Here is a 6252-nt window from a genome sequence, read left to right on the forward strand (position 1 = left end):
AAGTGAAACTCCGCTGCCGGCGCTGGAGCTGAGCCAGGCAGCCCAGAAGGCAGCAGCAGCCCCAGGCCCCCACGCCGGGCTCCCAGATCGTGTCCTGGGTTCTGCACCGGGGTGCCTGGGGCACCCGTCCAACGCCGGTGGGATGCGGGCGAAGCTGCTGCCTCCAAACGGGGCGAAAGGCAGCAGGGGCTGGGAAGAGCTTGGAGCTCCTGCCCAGAAACCTCCCGAGAGGCTCCTCTTACCCTGGATCACAGAATCAGACTGGTTTGGGTGGCAAGGGACCGTTCAAGGCCTTCCAGTCCAGCCCCCTACCATGGGCAGGGACATCTCCAACCAGATCAGGCTGCTCAGAGCCCTGTCCAACCTGGCATGGAGTGGTTCCAGGGATGGGGCATCTCCCACCTCTCTGGGCAATCCTCCTTTCCCCCTCCCTGCATCACCAGTGCCGGTCCCAGGGGCTGCGAGAGCACTGGGAGCACCCGACTGGCTGCTCCGGGCACGGAGCCCGGCCAAAGCAGCACCTCTTGGCATCCTCCATCCTCGGGAGGGGTTTGGAGGAGAAACTCTTGCCATGAGAAGAAAGAAATGAGGCTTTTTGCTTGAAAGCACGTGAGCCTGAGGAGCAGTTTCACTTCCACAGGCTGCCTGAGCCCTCTCCAAGAAGAGCTCTGATTTCTGAGAAACACAGTGGCAGCAGTGCCAAGAACGAAGCCGGGAGGAGATGATCCAAGGGCTGGAGCACCTCTCCTCCGAGGACAGGCTGAGGGAGCTGGGGCTGTTCAGCCTGGAGAAGAGAAGGCTCCGGGGGGACCTTAGAGCAGCTGCCAGTGCCTGAAGGGGCTACAGGAAGGATGGAGAGGGGCTTTGCACAAGGGTGTGCAGTGATAGGACAAGGGGGAACGGCTCTAAACTAACAGAGGGCAGATTGAGATGAGATATTGGGAAGAAATTCTTCCCCATGAGGGTGGTGAGGCCCTGGCCCAGGCTGCCCAGAGAGGTGGGAGATGCCCCATCCCTGGAACCATTCCAGGCCAGGTTGGACGGGGCTCTGAGCACCCTGATCTGGTTGGAGATGTCCCTGCCCGTGGCAGGGGGTTGGACTGGGTGGCCTCTGAAGGTCCCTTCCCACCCAAACACCCTGATCTGGTTGGAGATGTCCCTGCCCATGTCAGGGGGTTGGACTGGGTGGCCTCTGAAGGTCCCTTCCCACCCAAACACCCTGATCTGGTTGGAGATGTCCCTGCCCGTGGCAGGGGGTTGGACTGGGTGGCCTCTGAAGGTCCCTTCCCACCCAAACACCCTGATCTGGTTGGAGATGTCCCTGCCCGTGGCAGGGGGTTGGACTGGGTGGCCTCTGAAGGTCCCTTCCCACCCAAACACCCTGATCTGGTTGGAGATGTCCCTGCCCGTGGCAGGGGGTTGGACTGGGTGGCCTCTGAAGGTCCCTTCCCACCCAAACCAGTCCGTGATCCTGTGTCTCTGTCCACCCGCCACCCCTGCCTGCCTCCCGCCCCCTCTCACCAGCCCCACGGTCTCCTCCTGGGTGCCTGCCACGCGTGCACGCACACACACGTGCACACACACAGGGGCACACGCACGTGCACGCGCACACACAGAGCTGCCCGGGCACCCTTCCCACCCAGGAGAAGTCTCGGGCCGGGCAAGGAGAGGGGCAGAGGACCCTGCAGCCTCCCTCTCCGGGGCCGTGGACAGGGGGGCCCTGGGTGTCCAGCTCTGACCGAAATCTGGGGGCAGGGACCCCTCTGCCAAGCGGGAAGGTGTTTATTGAGGCCGGGCAGACCCCCACCACCCAGCCCATGGATCTCCCCAGCGCAGCACGGCGGGAACTCGTCCCACCACCCCTCGCCGGGACGGACAGACAGACGGACACCGCTGGGCTGTGTTGCTGGAGGGTCACTCCTGGGGGCGGCTGCCCTGGGTTGCGGCAGCGTCCCGGGGGGCTGCGGGGCCAGTGGGGCTCCCCCCAGCTTGCCAGAGCTGGTGGGACCCCGTGGCAGCCGCCCTCACCTCGTGCCCCTGGTGACCACCACTCCCTGCCTCGCCGGCCAGCACCAGCCGGGGCTGGGCTTCTCTGGGGGGACACGGTGACCTCGGGGGTCCCCATGGCACCGCTCCTGCCTCGGGGGCTCAGTTCCAGCTGCCACTTTGTCCTCCCGTGGCGTCAGCTCTCCGTCTGCAGGCTCCAGGACACCCGCAGGGACATCGGTGGGGACATCATCTTCACTCTGGGCAGAGAGGGGATGGTGACCAGCGAGGGGGAGCAGCCCAGGCACCCCTCGGGACCATCACGGCCGGTGCCCACCCTCAACCCACGTCCCCGGCGTGGAGGATGCTCACCCCCAACGAGGCGCAGCAGCTCGCCGAGCTCCTGCTGCAACCGCAGCCGCAGCAGCTCCCGCAGCAGCTCCCGACGCCGGCTCCGCGGGGTCACCCCCATGCGCCGCAGGGTCCCCTCCGTCAGGCGCAGCAGGGCCCGCCCGGAGACGCCGTGCTCGTGGGCCAGCTCGGCCAGCTCGGTGGTCCCGCTCCGTGCGGCCAGCCAGGCGCCCACCTCCGGCACCGTCCACTGCCGCGCCGGGTGCTGCTCCCACCGCGCTCCCGCCGACACCTGTGCCGGGAGGACAGGGGTGAGCTGGGGTGGCCCTTGTTCCCCAGCTTGTCCCTCCAGCCCATGGCAGCCATGGGGTCAGGTTGGCTTCTCCGTGACACGGCCCCCCCTCCCCAGCCTGAACGTGTTTGGAGGAACAACCCCAGGCACCAGTACAGGCTGGGGCTGAGCTGCTGGAGAGCAGCTCTGCGGAGAGGGACTGGGAGTGCTGGGGGACGACAGGGTGACCATGAGCCAGCAGCGTGCCCTGGGTGCCAAGAAGGCCAATGGGATCCTGGGGTGCATGAGGAGGAGTGTGGGCAGCAGGGCGAGGGAGGTTCTCCTCCCCCTCTGCTCTGCCCTGGGGAGGCCCCATCTGCAGTGCTGGGTCCAGTGCTGGGCTCCCCAGGTCAAGAAAGATGAGGAGCTACTGGAGAGAGTCCAGCGGAGGCCTACGAGGATGAGGAGGGGACTGGAGCATCTCTCCTACGAGGAGAGGCTGAGGGAGCTGGGCTTGTTCAGCCTGGAGAAGAGAAGGCTGAGAGGGGACCTTCGAAATGCCTCTAAATATCTGCAGGGTGGGGGTCAGGAGGACGGGGCCAGACTCTTTCCAGTGGTGCCCAGCGACAGGACAAGGGGCAACGGGCACAAACTGAAGCCTGGGAAGTTCCAGCTGAACCCGAGGAAGAACTTCTTCCCTCTGAGGGTGACGGAGCCCTGGCCCAGGCTGCCCAGAGGGGCTGTGGAGTCTCCTTCTCTGGAGATATTCCAGCCCCGCCTGGCCGCGGTGCTGTGCCCCCTGCTCTGGGTGACCCTGCTTGGGCAGGGGGTTGGGTGGGGGATCCCCAGAGGTCCCAGCCCACCCCTGCCATGCTGGGATTCTGTGACCCTCGGTCCCATCCCCGCAGTGGTGCTGGTGGCTGCACCCACATCTCCATCCCCCAGTCCTGGGGGTCTCCCCATCCCCGGGGGCCCAGCCCCTGTTACCTGTGGGGTATCTCCAGCCCCCAAGCCCCTGCCCACACTCACCTCAGCCGCTGGGCATCCCTCCAGCGGTGCCTCGGCCCCATCCTGCAGCTGGGCGTCCATGCAGGGCAGCAGGCAGGGCACAGCAGCGGCTCAGACCCCCTGCGAACGGGGCGTCATCAGCCGGGGGTCCTGCGGCTTGCCCCCGGGCCAGCCCAAAAAACCCCCTCAGCCCCCTGCCAGGACAAAGCACCCCGTCCCGTGCTCCCTGCCCCAAGCCGGGGGTCGTGGTGAGGCCCCGCTGCCCGTGCTGCCGCGCAGGCGTGCGGAGCCCGGCACGCCCGGGAAGCGGGATCTGCCCCGGCTCGCCCGCGCCCGCCGCCTCGGTGAGCCCGGGGGTGGGATACCGGCACGGCACGGCTCCCCCAGCCCAGCCGGGACCCCTTCCCCAGCCCGACCCCCTCCTCCCCACCGCCCCTGGGCTCGCACCTCCGCCCCGCGTCGGTGCCAAACTTCGGGAGAGCGAAAGAAACCTTTGCCCCAGCCCTGCCTCTGCGGGCGCAGCCCCGCGCACGCCCCGACAGCCCGGGTGCCCCCGGCGAACGGCGCGGCCGGGCTGCGAGGGACCCCCCGGCATTTCAGGGAGCCCGGGCACAGAGCTGGGGCACGGGAGAGCAAAGCCGGGCTCCGTCCGTACCGAGAGCCGGCGAAGGAGCTCGGCAAAAGGCTCCTCCATCCCTCCTCCTCGCCCCGTTTGCCCCCAGCACAGACTGGTATGGGACGCACCGGAGCGGCTTCGCCGACGATGATGGCGTCCGTGGCGAGGGTCCTGGTGGGCAGCGGGGCCGTGGTAGAGGCACGGGAAGAGCAGTCGGGAGGAGCAGGATGAGCCGGGAGGATGAGTCACGTCCCGAAGGGCTGCAGCCCTGCCCCGCCGAGCGTGCAACCGCCCACGGCGCTGCTTGGCCCGCCGAGACCCTGGCTGGGGACTCCATCCCCCACATAACCGTGAAAACCATGGACCAGGCAGGCCAGAAGGGTCCAACAGGGCTGCGAGGGCTGCCCCAGGACAGAGTCACACAATCCCAGCATGGTCGGGGTGGGCAGGGCCCTCTGTGGGTCACCCAGCCCAACCCCCTGCCCAAGCAGGGTCACCCAGAGCAGGGGGCACAGCACCGCGGCCAGGCGGGGCTGGAATATCTCCAGAGAAGGAGACTCCACAGCCCCTCTGGGCAGCCTGGGCCAGGGCTCCGGCACCCTCAGAGGGAAGAAGTTCTTCCTCGGGTTCAGCTGGAACTTCCCAGGCTTCAGGTTGTGCCCGTTGCCCCCTGTCCTGTCGCTGGGCGCCACTGGAAAGAGTCTGGCCCTGTCCTCCTGACCCCCACCCTGCAGATATTTAGAGGCATTTCGAAGGTCCCCTCGCAGCCTTCTCTTCTCCAGGCTGAACAAGCCCAGCTCCCTCAGCCTCTCCTCGCAGGAGAGATGCTCCAGTCCCCTCCTCATCCTCGTAGCCCTCCGCTGGACTCTCTCCAGTAGCTCCTCATCTTTCTTGAACTGGGGAGCCCAGCACTGGACCCAGCACTGCAGATGGGGCCTCCCCAGGGCAGAGCAGAGGGGCAGGAGAACCTCCCTCGCCCTGCTGCCCACACTCCTCCTCATGCACCCCAGGATCCCCTTGGCCTTCTTGGCACCCAGGGCACGCTGCTGGCTCATGGTCACCCTGTCGTCCCCCAGCACTCCCAGTCCCTCTCCGCAGAGCTGCTCTCCAGCAGGTCCGCCCCAAGCGGCAACGTGCTTGCACCCGAGGGTGGAAACACTTCACACAGTGCCAGCTCACCCCCTGGACAGCACAAACAGCATCTCCCCTGCCCCGAGCAGCGTTGGTGCCTCAGCTCCCTCAGAATCACAGAATCACAGCATGGTTGGGATTGGAAGGGACCTCTGTGGGTCACCCAGTCCAACCCCCCAACCCCTCTGGTCCCTGCAGCAAGCCCCATCCGCGGCTTTTCCCCCAGCACAGCCACAGCAGCCCCCGGGGCTTGCAGCAGGGCAGTCGGGGTGCTTGTGCCCCCAGCACCCACCCATGGCTGCAGAAGGGTCCATGCCGGTTCCAGTCTTGTTCCACATCTTCATCAGTGGTCTGGATGAGGGGGTTGAGTGCTCCCTCAGTGAGTTTGCAGATGACACCAAGCTGGGCGGGAGTGTTGATCTGCTGGAGGGCAGGAAGGCTCTGCAGAGGGGTCTGGACAGGCTGGATCGATGGGCTGAGGCCAACTGCATGAGGTTCAACAAGGCCAAGTGCCGGGTCCTGCCCTTGGGTCACACCAACCCCACGCAAGGCTCCAGGCTTGGGGAGGAGCGGCTGGAGAGCTGCCCGGCGGAGAAGGCCCTGGGGGTGCTGGGCGACAGCCGGCTGAGCAGGAGCCAGCAGTGTGCCCAGGTGGGCGAGAAGGCCAAGGGCATCCTGGCTTGTACCAGCAATGGGGTGGCCAGCAGGACTGGGGCAGGGATCGGGCCCCTGGACTGGGCACTGGTGAGGCCGCAGCTCGGGTGCTGTGCTCAGCTTTGGGCCCCTCACTCCAAGAAGGACCTGGAGGGGCTGGAGCATGTCCAGAGCAGGGCAGCGAGGCTGGGGAGGGGGCTGGAGAACAAGTCTGATGGGGAGCAGCTGAGGGAGC

The sequence above is a fragment of the Opisthocomus hoazin genome, chromosome 2, assembly GCF_030867145.1.
Source record: "Opisthocomus hoazin isolate bOpiHoa1 chromosome 2, bOpiHoa1.hap1, whole genome shotgun sequence".
Classification (NCBI taxonomy): Eukaryota; Metazoa; Chordata; class Aves; order Opisthocomiformes; family Opisthocomidae; genus Opisthocomus; species Opisthocomus hoazin.